Below are 23,202 nucleotides of genomic sequence, written 5' to 3'. Positions count from 1 at the left end.
TATACATGCTATTGAAACTCATAGAAGAAAGACTCTTTCAGGCACGGCCTTAGTCAAAGGAGATTCTTGAGGGAAGCTGGACCACAGCTAGGTCAGCTTTGTATTGTAATAAAGGAAGCATAATGTCCAGCACAGGTTAGAAATGGGGTTAGGTGTGGGGAGATGGCTAACTCCCGATTTTCATTCCTTGGGAGCTTACAGTTTTGAATAAAAGGGAGGCTCAGTAAGAAATAATTGGGATGAAAAGAATCCGTTAGGAAGGAAGAGGACCTGGAGAGATTAATGTAAACTGGGTGGATCTGGAAAGGCTTAATGAGGCTTCCCTGCAGTGTTGGGATAGAAACAGTACCTCTTATGAAAATAATTCAGATATTTAGGACAGGTGATACCACACTACATAAGATGTGAAGCCTCGGGAATGAACTTTCCCAAATATGGGTCTCTGACTTGCTATTTTCTCTGCCCACCGGACTGCCAATCTTTCCAAACACCTAAGTCTTCTGGACCCCATCAATCACAATGGCATGTCTGGTATTTTTCTTTACATATATTCTGCTGGCCTGCCTGAAGGAAACATAGAGTATAAGTCAGGCCCATTTAACTTTTTCTTTGCTTGGTTTTGGGGGGTTTTGTTTGTTTATTTGGCTGCACTGGATCTTAGTTGCGGCATGCAGGATCATTCGAACTCTTAGTTTCGGCGAGTGGTGTTTAGTTCCCTGACCAGAGCTCCAACCCAGGCCCCCTGCATTGGGAGCACAGAGTCTTAGCCACTGGACCACCAGGAAAGTCCAAGATCCACTCGACTTTGAATCACAAATTAATCCACTCACTGGCTGTGTGACCTTGGGCCAATTAATTAACTATTTTTATCCTCACTTTTCTGGCATGTAAAATGGGGAATAAAAATCATTTCATCATTCGAAGATTACACAAGATCGTACATGTTGCTAATGCTGTTTGCACAATGGATGACAAATGCTAAGTGGGCAATAAATGCTAATAATTATTAAAAACAGGAAGTGGATTCAGCTGATATCCAAATGCTCAGGCCTAAGAAAGCCTGTCATTATATAATTGAACCTCGGTAAGTCACTTCTATACAAATCAAGGGTGTTTACCAGCAGAAGCAAAGGTGACGCCATTTTGGAAAACTCTATTCAAGAAAAAAAAAAAAAGCTATGATCTCACCCAGTTTTCTTTGACCATCCCCCAGTGAAGGAAGTGGTGGGTAGAAGGAGAAGGTCTCCCTGTGACCCTGACAGGAAAGGAAGTGGCCCCGGGCATATTGGGTAGGCTAGTGCCCAGGTCACACTGGATGTCTAGCTCTTCCCCAGTGCCACCTCCCAAAAGGATCTATCTGGGTTTGCTGAGGGGGGACCCATACACCCCACCTCCCCAAGATCAGGTCAGAGGCTAAAGAAATGGGACTTTCTGCCCACCAACCCAGTGGCTACAGACATCAGAAACTATGGTTTCAAAGTGTCTGCTGGGATTCCCCTGGTGGTCCAGTGTCTAAGACTCCCTGCTTCCAATGCAAGAGCCCTGGGGTTCGATCCCTGGCCAGGCAGCTAAATCCCACATGCTGCATTTAAGACCTAGTGCAGCCAAAGAAATAAACAATTAATAATAATAAAGTAATTGTAACTATTTAAAAAAAATAGTAATGAAATAGCTCTGTATAACATGAGACATCAGAAAGAAGTATCACTCCCCCAAATCAAAGGTGTCTTCTGTGTAGAGAGTATTACTAGGGTCACTCAAGTCTCCCTGGGTGAGTTTCAGAGAGCTCTCTTTAAAAAGTCCTGGACAGCTGCAGGGGCAGCTGGGAGAAGGAAGCTCGGCTTTCCGGACTGGTATGTGTGTGCAAGTGGTGGGGGGTGGGGGGCATCAATTTCCTGTTTGGCCATTGTGCTTTGGCTAAAAGGAGAAAGGGGCCTTGCTGTTTGCTTTTTAGTTCTTAGAGAGGAGAAAGCCATGGGTTTTTTGTTGTTTGTTTGGTTTTAATTTTTTATTATATATATAAATGTGCTTCCCAGGTGGTGCTAGTGGTAAAGAACCCCTGGGCCAACGAAATAGACATAAGAGATTTCGGTTCCATCCCTGAGTTGGGAAGATCCCCTGCAGGAGGGTGTGGCAACCTGCCCCAGTATCTTGCCTGACAAATCCCACAGAGGAGCTTGGCGGGCTGCAGTTCATAGAGTCACAGAGTCAGACATGACTGAAGTTACTTGGCACACATATATGTACATATACATATACACACACATTTAAAATATTTATTCATTCGGCTGCAAACGGTCTTAGTTGTGGCATGGAGGACCTTTGCGACATGTGAACTCTTGGTTGCAGCATGTGGGATCCAGTTCCCTGACCAGGGATCAAAGCCAGGTCCCCTGCGTTGGCAGCGTGGAGTCTCAGCCACTGGACCACCAAAGAAGTCCTGCCATGTTGTGAACGTGGAGGTCTTGTGTGTGAAGGGAGGAGAGTAAGGGGGGCAGCCAACCATAGCCCCTCCCCCTAACTGGGGCTTCCACCCACTCAGTTGTCACTGATGAATTATCTCTAGAGCTTTTGCATCTTGTAGCTAATGACAGGGGTTAGCTCCTCTTGGTAGCTTAGGGATCCTGTGGGAATCTGTTGAGGCAATAAATCACTACTGGAAATGTGGTTTGTGTAAATTTGGATTTGAATATAATGTTTGCTTAATGTAACCACATGCAAAGAAATGATCATTAGCAATCATTCCTACATGCACTCAAGCATTAAAAAACATTAACCTAAAGGCTACTTTGAGTGCTGAAACTCAGTATGCTTTGGCCACTGCCTCCCTGATCTCTGATTCCTTGCCAATCCTTCACCCTACAATCCAGGCCTATGAGAACACTTGCTGCCCCAGGATGTCATAGAGCGGTTAATGAAGTCAGTTCTGGACCAAACTGCTGTACCTTTTACAAACTACGCGACTATAGGCAAGTTATTTTAACTTCTTTGTGCCTCAGTTTCCTTATCTGTAAACAGGGATTGTGGTATCAAGGTGTGTTTTTTTTTTTATGAAGATAAAGATTTCACATGCATCGGGGCAACTAAGCCTATGAGGTTGCAATGATTGAGCCCATGCACCTAGAGCCCGTGCTCTGCAACAGGGGAAGCTGCTACAGTGAGAAGAAGGCTCGACACAACCACAGAGAGTCCAAGCACAACAACAAAGACCCAGCACAACCCCAAAACAAGGTCAAGTGAGCTAAGAATGTAAATCACTAGAACAGTGAAAGTGTTGCTCTCTCAAAGTGTCTGAATCTGTGACCTGATGGACTGTAGCCCGCAAGGCTCCTCTGTCCAGGCAAGAATACTGGAATGTGTTGCCATGCCCCTCTCCAGGGGATCTTCCCAACCCAGGGATCAAACTCAGGTCTCTGGCATTGCAGAAAGATTCTTTACCATCTGAGCCACCAGGGAAGCCCCAGAATAGTACCTGACACTTAGTAAATAATATTTATTGGGGTTTCCCTGGTGGTTCAGTAGTTGGTAGTCCACCTTGCAATGCAGGGGACACCAGTTCCATCTCTGGTCTGAATGGATTTCCCCAGGTGCCTGTGTGCCGCATCTACTAAGCCTGCAGTCTGCAACAGGAAAAAGTCACTGTAACGAGAAGCCTGTTCGTCGAAACTAGGAAAAGCCCACATGCAGCAACAAAGACCCAGTGCAGCCAAATAAATAAATTGTTGTTCAGTCACTCAATGAGTCCGCTCTTCATTGGAAGGGCTGATGCTGAAGCTGAAACTCCAATACTTTGGCCACCTAATGCGTAGAATTGACTCATTTGAAAAGACCCTGATGCTGGGAAAGATTGAAGGCGGGAGGAGAAGGGGACGACAGAGGATGAGATGGGTGGATGGCATCACTGACTCAATGGACATGAGTTTGAGTAAGCTCCGGGAGTTGGTGATGGACAGGGAGGCCTGGCGTGCTGCAGTCCATGGGGTCGCAAAGAGTCAGACACCACTGAGCGACTGAACTGAACTAAAGTCAGCTTCAGCATTGGTCCTTCCAATGAATATTCAGGGTTGATTTCCTTTAAGATTGACTGGTTTGATAATAAATAATTATCATTGTTAGGATGTACTTCCACATGGAGGCCTGAAAAGCTCCTACTTCTTCCAGACCTTGTTTAAGTGTCATCTGCTCTGTGAAGCCTGCTTAGACCTCCCCGGGGCAAAATTAACATGCCTTCATTAGTTCCACTGCCGTATTTTATATGTCCTTTTATCTGTCCTTTGGTACACTGAACTTCAATCATGCCCAATTATCTGAATCAAATGTACGGTTTCAAGGCCTGATATAATCCGGAAAAAGAATAGTCACTGTGGGAGAAATTCTTGCTTTTTTAAAGAAGAGATTGTTAACCCACGTGAGTCTGTAACTAGGAAAGTTGAATTGAACGGGTGGAGGAATACTTTTGGGGTAGAGTACTTCCTGGGCTGGGCCTGCCCTATTCCAGATTTGTCAACATCCTGCCTTCCAACTCCTTCCAGCTGCTATCTAGACTGCCTAGAGAAAAATGCACCATACCAGCCTTACCTCTCACCCTGGAGGCCTCAGCTGTACCCAGCTTCTTTCAGTTCCACAAAAGGATGCCAGGCCTCCCCTACCTCTGCTGTTTCTGCCTCGAGCGTTTTCAAGCCCTCTCTTCTCCCTTTTCCTAGCTGTTCTTTAGGCAATCTTTGTCCCCTCCTCCACCCCAAAGGCTTTCTCTTATCTCTCCAAGATGGCTCAAATTATTCTACCAAGTAAAGATCCCTTGCAGTCAGAAATGGCAACCCACTCCAGCATTCATGCCTGCAGAATCCCATGGACAGAGGAGCCTGGTGGGCTACAGTCCATAGGGGTGCAAAAGAGACACGACTGAGCCATTGAGAGAGAGAGGAAAGCAGCCACTCAGACCTTCATATTTCCCCTATCACAACATTTACTACATTTTATTAATATGTTAATTGTTTGCCTGGCTTTTCTGCAGAGTTGTAGGTTTCACAAGCTAGAAAATATGCCTGTAAAAGTAGCCCTGGGCCCAACCGACCCATAGTTGATGTTTAATAACTGTTGTTAAGAGCAAAAAGAAAGAAACGAACAAGTGAACAGAAGGAATGAACATCTGGCAGCTGGCGCCTGCATGCATTCCCTGCCTCGTTAGCTTCCCAAGGGATTCTGTGGAGCTTGGGGCTAAGCAAACAACAAACAAACACTAAAGCCATCTCTTGGGGATAGAAAGAGAGCTGTATGTGTGTAAGTCACTCTGTCGTGTCCAACTCTTGGCAACCCCATGAACTGTAGCCTGCCAGGCTCCCCGTCCATGGAATTCTCCAGGCCAGAATACTGGAGTGGGTAGCCGTTCCCTTCTCCAGGGGATCTTTCCAACTCAAGGATGGAACCCAGGTCTCCCGCTTTGCAGGCGGATTCTTTACTGTCTGAGCCACCAGGGAAGCCACCAGGAAAGCTGAACCTCAAACATTTAAAATTTCAAACTGGAGAGTCTCAGAATATGAATTTTCACCCACTTCCTTCGTAATTCAGCCCTACCTAATTTAACATGTTTTCAAGGAAAGAAAGAAAAGAAAAATATATAGACAAAATACTTCAATGTCATAATGCTGAGTATGATTTTCTCTAAGCCAGGGCTAAGGATACAAGGTCCACGGAGCACCTGAAACGGGGTCAGTCTAAACTGAGATATACTGCAAGTAAAAAATACGTGCTAGATCTGGAAGACTCAGGATGAAAAAAATAAATGTAAGCTGTTGGTTCTCTTGGTTATAAGTTGAAATGATAACACTTTTAATATATTGAATTAAATAAAATGCATTAATTTTAATTTCACTTATTTCTTTTCACTTTTTAAGATGGCTCAGTTGTGCCCAACTTTTTGAAGCTCTTTGGATTGTAGTCCACCAGGCTCCTTTGTCCAGTGGATTTTTCAGGCAAGAATACTGGAGTGGGTTGCCATGCTCTTCTCCAGGGGATCTTCCAGACCCAGGGATTGAACCCGCATGTCCTGTATCTCCTGCATTGCAGGCTGACTCTTTATCAGCTGAGCCATCGGGGAAGGCCCAAGATGGCTACCAGATAATTTAAAATTGCATTTGTGTGCATGGAGAGGTTAATTCTCAAACTAGGTCAGGTGGCTACCTCTTTTCTGCTCAGATCTGCTTTTCCAGTCCTTTCCTGGTCTATGAAATGCCCTTGAACCCTGGCATTTTCTCTCCACTGCCTTTGGTGTGACCTCTGGGGCTGCAACTTTGGTGTGGCAACAGGTTCTGTGCCCTGTGTCCTGACCTTGGAGCCTATGCGCCCAGTTTGCTCACCAAAGCCCTCACCCTGGCTGGAGCCTGTGACCTGACCATGCAACTACATAGTTACCTCTGGCGTAAGGCTTGGTTTTAGTTTACTTTGTTTTTGTTTGGCAAAAAGAAATGAAATCTGTTTTTTCTTTTTCTTTTTGTTTATTTATATGGCTTTGCTGGGTCTTAGTCGTGGCACCCAGGATCTTTCAGTTGTGGCATGCAGGATCACTGTTTTTTTTTTGTTTTTGTTTAGTTGTGGCATTTGAGATCTAGTTCCCAGACCAGGAATCAAACCCTCATCCCCTGCATTGGAAGGGAGAGTCTTAGCCACTGCCTGGGGAAGTACTGAGATCTATTCTTTCTTTAGGAAGATATTTTGAAGTCATCTCTCAGAAAACACCGATAGATGAGAAAATACACCATAAAATGCCTCATGTTGGTCATTGTCAGAAACAACTTGTAAATATGTGCAAACTGTTTTCCCCTCTACTCCCTTAAATTAAGAGAAGGTTAATTCTTCCATGAAGCAACCATTTGGGTGGAGGGCTCGATGGATCAACTGGCCACTCAATTGTCCCAAGTCTTCTGTGTAACTTTTTTGACCACGCCAAGAAATCCTCTTACTACAGAGCGGTCAGCTCAATTCTCTGACCTGAATTTTCTTCTATGTAAAGTGAGACTATCTCAATCATGCCAACTTTATTTCTTTGTATTGTTTTTTGTCCTTCAAACTTTTTATTTTATACTGGGGTATGGCCAATTAACAGTATTGTGATAGTTTCAGGCGAACAGTGAAGGGACTCAGCCACACATATACATGTATCCATTCTCCCCCAAACTCCTCTCCCATTCAGGTTGCCACATAACATTGAGCAGAGTTCCCTATGCTGTACCATAGGAACTTGTTGGTTATCCATTTTAAATATAGCAGTGTGTAGATGTCGATCCCCAGCTCCCTAACTATGCCTTCCCCCAGCAAACATAAGTTCATTTTCTAAGTCTGTCTTTTTCTGTTTTGTAAGTTTGTTTTTATTATTTCTTTTTGATTCCACATATAAGGGATGTCACAGGATATTTCTTCTTCTCTGGATGACTTACTCCATTCTGTATGACACTCTCTAGGTCCATCCATGTTCCTGCAAATGCAGTCATGCCAACTTTAAAAGTCCATAGGCTTACCTATGTGAGTTGGAAGGAGAGTTATTCTAAAGAAACACAAACCATCCTCCTCCCCAGAAGTGCCAACTTTTCTGCTTGTCTGTAGTATGCTGTGCTGTGCTGTGCTTAGTTGCGTCTGACTCTTTTCGACCCCATGAACTGTAGGTTCCCAGGCTCATCTGTCCATGGGATTCTCCAGGCAAGAATACTGGAGTGGGTTGCCATGCCTTCCTCCAGGGAATCTTCCCAACCCAGGGATCCAATCCAGGTCTCCCACATTGCAGGTAGATTCTTTACCAGCTGAGCTACCAGGGAAGCTCTGTCTGTGGTATGGGGGTAGGCAAGCATTGGTGCTTTATTATTATTCTTAAATATGCTTATTTGGCTGCATCAGGTCTTCACTGTGGCAAGTGGGATTTTTGTTGCAGCCTGTGGGATCTCTCTGTTCTTTGTGTGTGTGTGTGTGGTTGCAGCATATGGGATCTAGTTCCTTGACCAGGGATTGAACTCCGGCCCCCTGCATTGGGAGTGTGGAGTCTTAGCCACTGGACAGTGCTTTAGAGCCATGTGACCTTGACTCTGCCTCTTATTAGCAGTGATTTGCGGCAAGTGATTTCACTACTCTAAGCCTCAGTTTCCTCCTCGATAAATTGGGGATAACATAGTCTAATGGAAAACACCTGGCTCAGAGGAGTTGTTTTTGACTACATTATGCTTGGTGGCTTAGACAATCAAGAATCTGCCTGCAGGCCAGGGTTTGATCCTTGGGTGGAGAGAAGGGGATGGCAACCCACTCCAGTATTCTTGCATGGAGAATCCCATGGATAGAAGAGCCTAGTGGGCTTCAGTCCTTGGAGTTGAAAAGAACTGGACATGACTGAACAGCTAACATTTTCACATTATCCTTTATCATAACCCTGCTGACCTTGGGGAGCCTTATTCCTGCCAGCATGTATGACTGTTGCCTTTGCCTTATCAAGAAATAATAATAATTAGAGACTTCCCTGGTGGTCCAGTGGTTAGGACCCCACACTTCCACTGCAGGGGGCCAGAGTTCAATCCCTTGTCGGGGAACTGAGATTCTCATAAGCCAAGTGCTGTGGCTGGTAAATCATAAATAAATTAATTAAATAATTATATACAAATAGCTTTCCCAACCTTTAGAAAGAAAAATACACATCACTGATTTAGTTACCTTCTTATTAAGTTAAGACTTGGACTGGTTAATATCTTACTTTGCCCGTTCATTTCACAGTCAGAGGTCTCAGCTTGCGTGTGTTCTACTGCATTGTAGTTCTTTCTCTCCTTTCTTTCTTTTCTTTTTCTTTTTACAAATATAGTTCTATTTTTTAAGTCTTTATTAAATGTTACAACACTGCTTCTGTTTTATGTTTTGATTTTTTGGCCACAAGACATGTGGGATGTTAGTTCCTCGACTACGGATTCAACCCGCACCCTCTGCATTGGAAAGCAAAGTCTTAAGCACTGAACCACCAGGGAAGTCCCTCTCCTCTCTGCTCTGACACTATAGTGACCCTCAAGACGCTGCTTCAGTCATGACCAGTCAATTGGCAAATCCCCCATCCGCCCCCATTCTGCCCAACTTCACCACCGTGACACTTGGCACTTACCACTGCTTCTTTGTGGCTCAGATGGTAAAGAATCCGCCTGCAAAACAGGAGACTGGGGTTCAATCCCTGAGTCAGGAAGAGCCTCTGGAGAAGGGAATAGCCACCCACTCCAGTATTCTTGCCTGGAGAATCCCATTGGCTATCGTCCACGGGGTTGCAAAGAGTTGGACATGACTGAGCGACTAGCCGCTGCCACTGCCACCGCTTCTTTGGGTGCTTCCCTCCTCCTGTGGTTCCCATAACCACGAGAAGTTATCCACCCAGACAGGTCAGGATCCTGACACATTTCCCAGCACCTGGCAGTCTTGTCTCTTTCCTCTAGTTTCTGACCATCCCATCTTTAAATGGTGTGTCACAATTTTTTCTCTCTCCTCAGACCTCCCACCAGTCACCACAGCCCCTCGCCTCTCCCCCATGGGTGACATTCCTTCTCGCTTGCCTGTGGTTACTTCAAAGCCAGCACCTGCAGCCACACCACACTCCCCCAGCTCACAAGCGGAAGCGGCTTCCTATCGAAAGCAGGGCCCTCCACCTTTACCCCTCCTACCATCTGGGTACCCTTAGAGGGAAAGAGCAAGATCATCAGTGATATGCCCTCAGCCTCTCCCACTCCATTACATCCTCCCTCTCAGCATAAAAAAAAAAAAAAAGAAAGAAAGAAAGAAAAATCTTCCTTGCCCTCACTTCCCCCTCTAACCTTCTCTCTCCTCCTTTATTGTAACCAAAGTTCTTGAAATCAAACCCGTGCTGTCTGCTTCCTCTTCTTGTTCTCCACTCTGGTTTCAGCCTTAGGGCTCTGCTCAAGACTTCCTGCATGCCATGAATTCTAAGTGCTTTATACAGCTGTGGGATTCCCATCTTAATCACGAGGCTGGTGGCAGCCCTGCCTCTATAACACCTGTAAGGTGTGGATAACTTCAGTAAATTAGCCAAGGTTCCAAACATCTGGCAGGGGTTTGCAATCAGACCGCTGGGCTTAGAGTCTATGCTCTTGACGGCCGTGCTGTATTGTACCCCCGACGCCCCAACTGGACAGTGTCTGTTCTCAGTACTCAGCCTGGTGCCTTGCATGTAGGAGATGGATAAACATGTCTGAATGAATGAACACATCCTGTCCCCATGGTTCAGGTTCTTACTCTCTCACTCTTAGAATAACCAACCCACAAACAAAGGGTACTTAAAAAGTGAATGGGTTTGGGTTTATGTCTATTTTTCTGAGACACTGTTCTCATGCTTTACATGAGCATCTAGGTTCCCCCAGAAGTTAATAACCTCTTGATTCACTCATTTTTCTTTTTTTAAAAAATAATTTTATTTATCTATTTATTGGGGGGCCGTGCTGGGTCTTTGTTGCTTCATGGGCTCTTCTCTAGGATAGCCAGGCTACTCTCTAGTTGTGGTGCATGGTCTTCTCATTGCTGTGGCTTCTCTTGGGGAGCACAGGCTCTAGGGCTTGTGGGCTTCAGTAGTTGCGGCTCCCGGGCTCCAGAGCACAGGTTCAGTAGTTGTGGCGCATGGGTTTAGTTGTTCCGAGACATGTGGGATCTTTCCAGATCAGGGATCGAACCCATGTCTCCTGCATTGGCAAGTGGATTGTTTACCACTGAGCCACCAGGGAAGCCCAATTCATTCATTTTTCTGTCTTCAGTTTCATTTTCTCCAACCTCCTCCCCCTTATATCCTGTATATCGTCATTAGATGACTGGATTATCAGTGTTAGATTCTCTGTTGCTGGTTTAAAAACAAAAAACAAATAACCTCCCTCCACCTGAAAATTCTTGAATGCCTTCCCGGGTGGCTGCCTCTAAGATAATCAAACACTCTGGCCCAACGGCCAAGACTTTGGGTAATCAAACCCCAACACATTTTAGCAGTGCTATCTCCCACTTTTACACAAATCCTCTGTTCCAAACTGAAGTCTTCTTGTAACTTCAAAATTTCTGTTCTAACCCAGCTTTCAGCAATTCATTCAACAATAATGTATTGTGTTCCTGCTCTAAACCAGGCACTATGCCTGGAAGGAGGATATAAAGATGAATACAACACAGTCCTTGGACTTTCCTGGCAGGCCAGTGGTTAAGAATCTGCCTTCCACTGCAGGGGACATGGGTTTGATCCCTGATCAGGGAACTAAGATCCTGCATTCTGCGGGGCAACAAGAGAAGACCACTGGCCACAATGAAGACCTAGCATAGCCAAAATTTAAAAATAATAATAAAAAAATAAAGAATAATTTAAAAACAAACACAGCTTTACCCTTAAGAAATTATCAATCTAATCTGGGTGAGAGATGTGACAACAAAATTCCCCCAAATATTCATGGGAGTTATTCCTTCTTGGAGGTGGGGTGGAGCTGATAGTAAGGAAGAATTTCTAAGTTAAACATATCTGTATGATATGTTTCTTTAAAAATAAGCATGCATTAATTTTGTAAGCAAGAAAAAGGTAATATTCAGTGAAGATTATAGTTAATTTTGTTTTGAGCATCTAAGTTTCAAAGGAGAATAAACATAACTGCAAAAGAATTAGTAAAATTAATGAGGAAAGAACAGTCAACCAAATAGAAAAAGGGACAAAATATTTGAAAAGAATTTCTCAGAAGATGAAACATTTATGGTCCAAAAAATGTGAATATATGAATATACAAATACATGTTCAACCTTATTAATCAGCAAGAAGTACAAATTGAGACCACAATGAGATTCTATTTGATATCTATCTGAGAGATGAAAATTAAGAAATCTGACAAAACCAAGTGTTGAGGATTTGGAACAATAAGATCACCTATACAATGTTGTTGAAACTGTAAATTGGTAAAAACCACTTTGATTAGCAGTTTGGGATTATCTTGTAAAGCTGAAAGTTCACTTAACTTTTGACCCAACAATTTTACTCCTGTATAAATTTGTGCGACTTCCCTGGTGGTCCAGTGGTTAAGAATCTGCCTTAATTGACGTGACGTGGGTTTGATTCCTGGTTAGGGAGCTAAGATTCCACATGCCATGGAGCATTTAAGCCCTCACCACAAATACTGAGCCTGCGCACCACAACTAGAGAGTCCATGCACCAAAAGGAAAGCTCCCACGTGACTCAATGAAGATCCTGCATGCCCCAGCTAAGGCCCAACACAGCCAAGTAAGTAAATATGCAAGAGAAATTCTTGCACTTGTGCATCAGCGGGTTTTATATGAATATTCTTAGTAGCACATTGGCAATAGCAAAAACTTGCAACAATCTGAATGCTCCTTATCAGTAAAGTGGCTGTGTTAGTTGGAGGTTCCCCAAAGCAGAGACTGGGATGAGGACTTGGGTGCAGGTTATTTATTTGGGAAGTGATCTCTGGCAGAGGAGTGAAAAAGAGGGAGAGAGCTGAGGCAAAGCAGCAGGAAAAGCCAATGTGAGGCGTGTGATTCCATAGAGACCGCTGAGAAATATGCAAAATGCCTCCCAGAATTGTCCATCCGAAGGAAAGGAGCCTGGGCATTTATCCCTTGGCTCAGTTCCCCCATTAGTTGAGGGCTAAGGCTCTTTACTTTCAGTCTCTGCCTGGGAGAGGACTGGGAAGGCTCTTAGGGCTTTTGAGAAGGCGGTAGAGCAGAAATCGGAGAGGCCCCAGGCCTAGCACTTGTGGTGGGCATTGTCAGTAAGTGGGAGGTCCCATGAAACTGGCTACCACATACTTAGCTAAAACCAGATGTGGGCCAAAGGGAAGAACACAGAGCACCAAGAGTGTTTGCTGCCTGCAACAAAGCAATATTAGCATATTCACACATCGAAATAGTCTACAGCAGCCACAATAAACTCAGCTACATGCAACAGAGCTGAGATGGATCTTAGCAATAAAACAAGAAGAGTAAAAAAGAAGTCCCAGGACATGCTGCTATATATACAATAGATAAATGAGAAGGATTTACCATATAGCACAGGGAACTATATTCGATATCTTGTAATAACCTATAATGGAATGAGTCTGAAGTTGTATACCTGAAACTAACACAATATTGTTAATCAACTATAGTTGAATTAAAAAAAAAGAAATCCCAGGATATTAAGTAAGGAATTATATCATTTTAATAAGCAACTATAGTTAATAATACATGTTTTGGGAATATATGCACATGTTCATACACAAAATTATATACTTATGTCTGTATGTAAATACACTTTCATTGTTGTTCAGTTGCTAAGTCATGTCTGACTCTTTGTGTCTCCATCCATTGCAGCACACCAGGCTCCCCTGTCCTTCACTATCTCATGGAGTTTACTCAAATTCATGTCCATTGAGTTGGTGATGCTATCTAACCATCTTATCCTCTGCCATCCCCTTCCCCTTTTGTCTTCAGTCTTTCCCGGCATCAGGGTCTTTTATACAAATTTTTGAAAATTAAAAAAATTTTTTCTTCTGTTTGTTTGAATTCCAACCAAATAAAAAAATGCAAAAGATTATTAAAAGAACATATAAAGAAATCCTGAAAATTAATGAGAAAAGGACAATTTACATTCCCACCAACAGTAGAGGAGGGTTCCCTTAAAAAGCAAGACTTTTAACTTTAAATTTTTATAAAGCTGGGACAATTTTTAAAGATAATTTTTTTGGAATTCTCTAGTGGTCCAGTAGTTAGGCCTCCGCAGCTTTCACTGCTGAGGGTATGGGGTCAGTCCCTGCTCAGGGAACTAAGGTCCTGCACGTTGTGTGGTATAGTAAAAAATATATATATATAGATATATATAGGACTTCTCAGATGACACTTGTGGTAAAGAACTCACCTGCCAATGCAGGAGAAATAAGACAGGTGGGTTTGATCCCTGGGTTGGAAATATCCCCTAGAGGAGGGCATGGCAACCCACTCCAGTACTCTAGCCTGAAGAATCCTATGGACAGAGGAGCCTGGCAGGTTATGGTCCATGGGGTCTCAAAAGAGTTGGACATGACTGAAGTGACTTAGTACACGAGCAAGCATTGATGTATATACATATATATATATAATGAAATATTTATTTTTTATATTAATTATTTTTAAGAACAAGAATATGATAAATACAAGATTAAGCAATGTGGTGGAGATCATTCTATAATGTATGGAAATATCAAATCACCATACCAGACACCAGGAAACTAACATAATGTTGTAGGTCAATTATACTTCAAAAAGCCTCCCCCAAAACAAGCAAACAAACTCCAAGCAAAAGAGATTAGATTTGTGCTTGCCAGAGGAAGTGGTACTTGGAGGGGGATGGGGAGGGGGAATGGGGTGAAGGTGGTCAAAAGTTACCAGCTTTCAACATCCAGTGGCAGGAATGCAATGTACAACATGAGTCATAGAATTTAGCATATAACATACTGAGGTATGTTATATATGAAAGTTAAGGGAGAAATCTTAAGAATTTTCAGCACAAGGAAAACAATTTTTTTCCTTTTTCTTTTATAAGGTATCTATAAGAGATGATGGGTGTTTACAAATCTATTGTGGTTATCATTTCATAATGTATGGAATTCAAATCATTATGCTGTCCACCTAAATGTACAGAAACTTACAGGGATTTGATTACAGAAATTTCCAGAGGACTGGGGGAAACAGACTCTTGGAGGGCACAAACAAAACTTTGTGCATACCAGAACCCAGGGGAAAGGAGCAGTGACCCCCACAGGGGACGGAGCCAGACCTGCCTGTGAGTGTTCGAGGGTCTCCTGCAGAGGGGTGGTTCGGCACCTGCTGATGGGAACAGGGGCGCTGGCAGCAGCAGTCCTGGGAGATGTGCGTTGGCGTAAGTTCTTTTGGAGGTCACAATTAGCCCTACCATAGAGGTTGTAGACTCCAGGACTGGGTTGCTTCAGGCCAAACAACTAACAAGGAGGGAGCACATTCCCACCCATCAGCAGAAAATTGGTTTAAAGATTTACTGAGCATGGCTCTGCCCACCAGAGCAAGACCCAGTTTTCCCCACAGTCAGTCCCTCCCATCAGGAAGTTTGCTCAAGCCTATTATCCTCATCCATCAGAGGGCAGACAGAAGAAGCAAGACTACAAATCCGCAGACTCCAAAATGAAAACCACAATCACAGAAAGCTAACCAAAATGATCACATGGATCATAGCCTTGTGTAACTCAGTGAAGCTATAAGCCATGCTGTGAAGGGCCACCCAAGATGGATAGGTTATGGTGGAGAGTTCTGACAAAATGTGGTTCACTGGAGAAGGGGTTGGCAAACCACTCTAGTATTCTTGCCTTGAGAATCCCATGAACAGTATGAGAAAGCAAAAAGATATGACACTGGAAGATGAGACCTCCAGATCAGTAGATGTTCAATATGCTACTTGGGAAGAGAAGAGAAATAGCTACAGAGAGAATGAAAAGGCTGGGTCAAAGCAGAAATGATGTTCAATTGTGGATGTGTCTGGTGGTGAACAGAGAAGGCAATGGCAACCCACTCCAGTATTCTTGCCTGGCAAATCCCATGGACGGAGGAGCCTGGTAGGCTGCAGTCCATGGGGTCGTGAAGAGTTGGACACGACTGTGCGACTTCACTTTCACTTTTCACTTTCATGCATTGGAGAAGGAAATGGCAACCCACTCCAGTGTTCTTGCCTGGAGAATCCCAGGGACGGGGGAGCCTGGTGGGCTACCGTCTCTGGGGTCGCACAGAGTCAGACATGACTGAAGCCACTTAGCAGCAGCAGCAGCTGGTGGTGGTGAAAGTAAAGACTGATGCTGTGAAGAACAATATTGCATAGGAACCTGGAATGTTAGGTCCATGAATCAAGGTAAATTGGATGTGTCAAGCAGGAGATGGCAAGAGTTAACATCAACATTTTAGGAATCAGTGAACTAAAATGGATGGGAATGGGCGAATTTAATTCAGATGACCATTATATCTACTACTGTGGGGAAGAATACCTTAGAGAAATGGAGTAGCCTTCATAGTCAACAAGAGTCCAAAATGCAGTACTTGGGTGCAATCTCAAAAATGACAAAATGATCTCAGTTTGTTTCCAGGGTAAACATTCAACATCACAATAATCCAAGTCTATGACCCAACCACTGATGCTGAAGAAGTTAAAGCTGAACAGTTCTATGAAGACCTACAAGACCTTCTAGAACTAACACCAGAAAAACATACTCTTTTCATCACAGGGGAGTGGAATGCAAAAGTAGGAAGTCAAAGAGATACCTGGAATAACAGGCAAGTTTGGCTTTCGAGTACAAAATGAAGCAGGGCAAAAGCTAACAGAGTTTTGCCAAGAGAACACGTTGGTCATAACAAACACCCTCTTCCAACAACCTGAGAGACAACTCTACACCTAAACTTACACAGTGCTGCATATCAGTTATATCTCAATAAAACTGAAAGAAAAAGAAAGGTTAAGCACTGGATTTGGGGGGAGGGTATATGTAAGTTGTCAATTGTAGTTTTTAAGTGGGATAAGTAGCAAAAGATGGTCACACATGAGCAAAAGAATATAGGATCCCTGACTCATGGATCATATTTAACCTCATCATGTACACCTGAGATCCAAGAACTAGGATTGTATGGTATGAGGTGCCTAATGTACTGATAACACAAAGGTGGGAACTAGAAGACACTCCCTCATGCCAGGGAAGGTCAGGGAAGCTTGACCAAAAGGTGGGAATTAATGGGCTTAGAAGAATAAGTAGGAGAAGATTGCCAACCTTGGGAGGAGGCAGGGAGTTTGGGTGAATGTTCCAAATGGAAAGAGCAGCAGGGACAATAGTACAGAAATGAGAGAAAGTGCAGCTTGGTCAATAGACTACAGACAATTAGGGAAAAGGAGAATGAAAGAGGTATATGCAAGTGATAGATCCAGAAGATAAGATCCATTAGACAGAGGTTAGGCATTATACAACATGATAAGCAAATAAGAGCATTGACGGGTACTTTTTTTAAGGCAAGGCACTGACAAGAACGGGGCTTTCCCAGGTGAATCAGTGGTAAAAATTCTGCCTGCCAACACAGGAGATGAGAGTTCGATCTCCGGGTCAAGAAGGTTCCTTGGAGAAGGAAATGGCAACCGGCTCCTGTATTGTTGCCTGAAAAAAACCTATGAACAGAGGAGCCTGACTGGTTACAGTCCATGGGGTTGCAAAGATCGGACACAACTGAATGACTGAGCAGAGCACACTGATAAGATCAGAAAGATCCTCACAGCAGAGTGCAGAACTAGATGGAGTTTGCTGGAGGCTGGAAGGTCAATTAGGATAGTCTCATCGTAGTGCAGATCGAAGTCCTGATTTACTCAGGAGCTCTGGAGTTTGCGGGCATGTAGGGACTTGTTTTGTGTGTATGTGTGTGTGTGTGTGGCGGGGGAGGGGGGGGTTCCTTGGTGGTTCAGAAGATAAAGAATCTGCCTGCAATGTGGATTCCAGATCGAAGACCTGGGTTCCATCCTTGGGCTCAGAAGATCCCCTGGAGGAGGGCATGGCAACCCACTTCAGTATTCTTGACTGGAGAATCCCATGGATAGAAGAGCCTGATGCTATGGTCCATAGTATCGCAAACAGGCAGACAGGACTGAATCGACTTGGTACGCGTGCACACATGGGCTTTTTAAAAGAGGTAAAATGGACAGGATTTTATTTCCCTGCTCTCCTGCATTTTTTTTTTTTTTATGGCACCTATCACCCCTGACTTATATTTACTTATCTGTTGTCTCTCCCTGCCACCAGGATGTAAACTCCAGGAGAGCAAGGATGTTAAGTTAATTTTGTTTATTCTCCAATCCTCAGGGCCTAACAGTTCCTGGCACATACTAAGTACTAAAACAATTATTTGTTGAAGGCATGAAGTTTCACTGGGAAGGAGAAATACAAGGTAATAGCCAACAGGTGGAGAATTTCTGATGTGCCACTCTGATTTAGTTCTGTATCTCCTATTAATGGGGTTGGGAAGAGCCCCTGGAGGAGGGCATGGCAATCCACTCCAGTATTCTTGCCTGGAGAATCCCATGGACAGAGGAGAATGGTGGGTTATGGTCCATGGGGTCACAAAGAGCTGGACACCACTGAAGCTACTGGGCATGCACGTACTCCTATTAATGAGTCCAGAGCTCGGGCTCTAGCTCAGTATTTGACCAAACAATAAACTGTTCCTGCCTCTGGCTCTCATCCTTGTCTCAGCCTGAGGTAACAATTTTTCTTGCCCCCTCTATCCATCCTGCTGTTCTCTAACTACCTCTACAAGCCCTAATTTTCCAGGTTTCCCTTAAGGTCCTTGGCCATATGTTTAACCAGCCTCACCTTGTTATATGATCACCTATCTGCTAGATAAGCTGCCTCCAAATCCACCCCTCTCGGTCCTTCTCCAGAGGCTGACCTTGAAGGACAATGTCATCTGGGCTCATTTGCCCTTAGACTTCCTCTTGGGTTCAGCCAATGGGAGGTACCACAGAAGTGAGAGAGAGATGGAGAGAAAGAACCGTGTTCCTAGAAGTTCCCATTGGCCCTCTGTCTCAGCTGTGGCTCTCACTGGGCACTGGTTCCATCTCTTTGCCTCTTCAGGCCTATGGTTGATAATGGCTTCTCGGCAGATAACTGCCCTGGGGTACTTCATTATCCTTGGTTGGTTTCCCTCAACCCTGCCCACATCTTTGTACACTGTACCTTCATTAACTGTCTTCAGTTACACTCCCTGAGCAGGCCATCTGTTTCCTGCTGATCTTGGCTGATACAAAAGTAAAACTGGAGAGTTATATCTTTTTAAAAGAAATGAACATGATTCACAAAGTTCACCCTTTCATTATTTTTATACTTCCTTGGCTGTACCAGGATCCAACCAGAGATTGAACTAGGGCTCCAGCAGTGAAAGCCCAGAGTCTTAACCACTGAACCACTGGGGAATTTCCAAAAGTTCACCCTTTTCAAGTATCTAATTGGTAGTTCTCAGTGTAGTTGAACAAACTGTATCTTTTTTTCATTTAATACTTTTCTGTTACCCCACTGGGTGCTTACTCAGTGGTAAGTTATACAATATTTCAAGCCATAAATTACTTAATCATTCATATGTTTCAAACTTTCACTATCACAAATAAGGTTACAGTAAATATTATGCACGTGGCTGTTCACTTTTGGAGAGGATTCTTTTTTTTTTTTTTAAGGTGGACCACTTTTAAAATCTTTATTGAATTTGTTACAATATTGTTTGTTTTATGTTTTGGTTTTTTGGCCACCAGGCAGGTATGTGGGATCTTAACTCCCTGACAAGGGATTGAACCCATACCCCCTGCATTGGAAGGCAAAGTCTTACCCTCCGGACTGCCAGGGACGTCCCTGGGGAGGATTCTTTCTTTTAGTGAAAACTTTTATATTTAGAATTAGCCCGCTGGACTCAGTTTGCTGCTGCTGCTGCTAAGTTGCTTCAGTCATGTCTGACTCTGTGCGACCCCACAGACAGCAGCTCATCAGGCTCCTCTGTCCCTGGGATTCTCCAGGCAGGAATACTGGAGTGGGTTGCCATTTCCTTCTCCAATGCATGCATGCATGCTAAGTCGCTTCAGTCGTGTCTGACTCTGTGCGACCCTATGGACAGCAGCCCACCAGGCTCTTCTGTCCCTGGGATTCTCCAGGCAGGAATACTGGAGTGGGTTGCCATTTCCTTCTCCGTTTAGATGATCCCAAACTGTTGGCAACATCCAAAGTATCATAGTAAGGAGCCAGGCAAACATACGTCTTCTCTTCATCACATCTGATCAAGGTGTTGATCTTGGCTACATCAATGTCATACCACTTCTTCACAGCCTGTTCGATTTGATGCTTGACATCCACAATAAACACAAATGTGTTGTCTTCTATCTTCTTCATGGCTAACTTGGTGGTGAGGGGGAGCTTGATAATGGCACAGTGGTCAAGCTTCCTTTCCCTAGGGGCACTCTTCTGAGGATACCTGTCTGCACTGCCCCCTGAGCTGCAGTGTTTTAGGCTGTGGCAAGGTGGGTGACATCCAAATTTTTTTTTTTTTTGCGGTCGTGGATGCCTTTCAACGCTGCTTTCTTGGTCTTGGCTTTGGCTTTGGGAGGGGCAAGGATTTCCTTCTTTGCCTTCAGTGCCATCTTAGTGAAAAAGAGGGAGGAATTTTTCTTAAGGAAAAGTTTCTAGGAGTGGTACTCATGAGTCAAAAGAGAGTCACATCTCTATTAAGGCTCTTCAGAAGTATTGTCAAATTGTTTTTTAAGAGGATTATACAAATTCCCATTGCTACAGCTTTCTCTGAATGGGCCAATTGCATCTTCTTATTAGCAATGGAAAATACATAAGGTGTGTGTGTATACATGCACCATGCTAAGTCATTTCAGTCGTGTCCGACTCTTTGGGACCCCCTGGACTATAACCCGCCAGGCTCCTCTGTCCATGGGATGCTCCAGGCAAGAATGCTGGAGTGGGTTGCCATGCCCTTCTCCAGGGGATCTTCCAGACCCAGGGATCGAAACTGTCTTCTGCATTTCAGGAGGATTCTTTACACCTGAGTCAGTGAGGAAGCCCTATATATATACTAGTGTAGTAGGTGTATTACTATGTGGATTTCTTTCATAGCCGTACCAATCCTAAGATAGTTAGAGCTATCTTTTAGCTAAATGGGAATGGAGGGGCAGGGATTTTGAGGGGACTGAGAGAGAAGGTAAAGGGATTTGGCCCTTAATGTTCTTCTGTCTTTACCTGCCTCTTCATCCTGTTCATGTACCAGTTTCTTCTTCAGTGAGCTGTGCTTCTTCAGGGCCTAGTATAGTCCTGAATATCAGGAGCTGTCCTGAATATCAATAAACATTTATAAAATGTACACATGATGCAAGGGGATGGTTAAGATACACACGCCCAGAGTTGGCTATACTAGTAAAATGAGCATTCGGTAGTTTTAATGAACTAGCTGGAATCAACACTTTCCATTCCCTCCAAATAAATATATTGACTACTTTCCATGCCTGCTGAATGCTTTGGATTAGTGAGTCTACATCTGGAATGTATACATACATCTTCCTACCAGTTTTGTTAGATACCTAACAAGAGTCTGTTGTGGTTGGTCCCAAAACTGCTTATGACAGCTATTTGCCAGAGTATAACTGATTTAATTAAAATTACATAAACTGATAAGACATAAGCCTGAAAGAGAAGGAGCTGTTTCTATGAAATGTCAGTTGAATGCTTTGGAAATATTAGCTAAAGACCACATGAAAATTACTAGCAAACCATACGTGGGAAGCAGAAATATAAAGGATATTTTTTTAAAAGAAGGAGCCTCTATTTATATTGCTTTGGAGGAAATTTTAAGTCCTCAGTCAATTTTATTTTTTAAATTATTCTATTTTATTTCAGCTGTGCTGAACAGCATTCTGGATCTTAGTTCCCCAACCAGGGAATGAACCCATGCTCCCTGCAGTGGTAGCGTGGAGTCCTAACCAGTGGACGCCAGGGAGGTCCCTCTCAGTCAACTTTAAAAAAACCAAATTGGAAAGCATAGAAAATACATCATGGATATGAATTACGTAAGAAAGACAACTTAAGAATTCTAACTGCCACCGTTGCTCAAATAAAAGGTTTGCCCTCACACCGAAAGATTGGCAAGTGGGTGTTCCTTACAGGTTTGAAGTGAAAATGAAATGTTAAGGTTTGTATTTGTCACTTTAATATACTTTTCCTATTAACTGACCAACCATTGGGCCAGATTGATTTGTTTGGGCAGGGAAAAATACGTATGTCCTATTCCTTTAAAAACATTTTTTCCCCATAGGAGGTGAGATAAGGGAGAATTTGTGCTGGTTATTCCAGAAGGAGTGATCTACCTAACTGGTGAATTTGGATCTACCTGCCCTTAGAGATGGGTTGGGAAGATCCCCTGGAGTAGGAAATGGCAACCTGCTCCAGTATTCTTGCCTGGGAAATCCCATGGACAGCACCTACTGGGCTACAGTTCATGGGGTTGCAGAGAGTTGGACATGACTGAGCGCAGGCGCACATGCGCACACACAGGGACTTAGAGGGCAATCCTTCCTAATCATACGTGGCTAAAGCTGATAGGCCTCTGCAAAGTGGAGGTTGGAATTTGGGGGAGACTATTTTAATTCAAAGAATAGTAAAAAGCTTTTGGTCATTAACCAGGTCATTGACCAGGACATTTTTTAGCTCAGCTTTGTTGGTAATAAAGTTGATATTTTCATCTTTTCTCAGGTTCCAGTCTTCTCGGGGCTGATACTTCCTGTCCCCGTAGCATTCCAACAGTGTTGAGTAAGATGGCTTCTACGTTTTGTCACAACTGAGATATATCATTTTCCCTTTTATTTTAGTTTGTGATTGCATTCATTCAAATAAACAGTTGTCTCCAGTAATACGCTGTCAGTAGCCTAGTCTTGTTTAAAGTTCAGTCTGTATCTGAACCTAGACAATGAGAAAGCATTTATGGTTTCTGAGAAATACTGGTATCAGGAAATATTTACTGAGAAGGGAAAAGAAACCCAAACATGGCTCCTGCCAATCCTTCTAGCCCCTCTTCCACCACATCCTGCGAGAGTGTTGCCTGTCCTGCTGATTTCTGGACGGGTAAACATGGCAAACTTCAGGTCACCTCCTGTATGGATATTTAAGTGAAAATGCAAACATAGTAGGGAATAATAGTCTAGCCTTTTCTTAATATCCTTCAAGGCATTTTGGAGCCCTATAATGGGTCTGAAGATCAATGATCAGTATTTAAAAAGAAAAATATAAAATTGAAAATATCAGAAAGAATTGCATAAAATAATGGTAATATTTCATGAAATGTTTTGTTTCAGAGGTGTGGGTGTGTGTGTGTGTCTGTGTGCATGGGCATATATATTCTGGGTTGAGATGTAGAATGTATTTCTTATGGAGGGCCACAGTCAAAAAAGAGTGCAAAGGATATTATTCAGCCATAAAAAAGAAGAAAATCACACCATTTCTGAAAACATGGATGGATCTTGAGGACATTACACTAAGTGAAATAAATCAGAGAAACACAAACACTGTGTGATTTCACTTTTATATGGGATCTAAAAAAAAAGAGCCAATCATAGAAGGCTGTAAAAAAAATAAACTTTTCCTAAGCATTGGTTTTAAAGTG

At 43.4% G+C, this 23,202-nt stretch overlaps 1 long non-coding RNA gene across 1 annotated transcript; it reads left to right on the top strand.

The window, feature by feature from the left end:
- The first annotated feature begins 17,515 nt into the window (after positions 1 to 17,515).
- Positions 17,516 to 22,453, top strand: LOC123330770. Its single transcript, XR_006546890.1, has 3 exons — positions 17,516 to 17,697; positions 17,868 to 17,952; positions 22,296 to 22,453. It is a non-coding gene; the product is annotated as an uncharacterized LOC123330770 (long non-coding RNA).
- Positions 22,454 to 23,202: the final 749 nt, after the last annotated feature.

This window comes from Bubalus bubalis, chromosome 20, assembly GCF_019923935.1.
Source record: "Bubalus bubalis isolate 160015118507 breed Murrah chromosome 20, NDDB_SH_1, whole genome shotgun sequence".
Taxonomy (NCBI): domain Eukaryota; kingdom Metazoa; phylum Chordata; class Mammalia; order Artiodactyla; family Bovidae; genus Bubalus; species Bubalus bubalis.
Note: the sequence above shows the minus strand (reverse complement) of the source record. Positions and strands in the feature narration are given on the sequence as shown.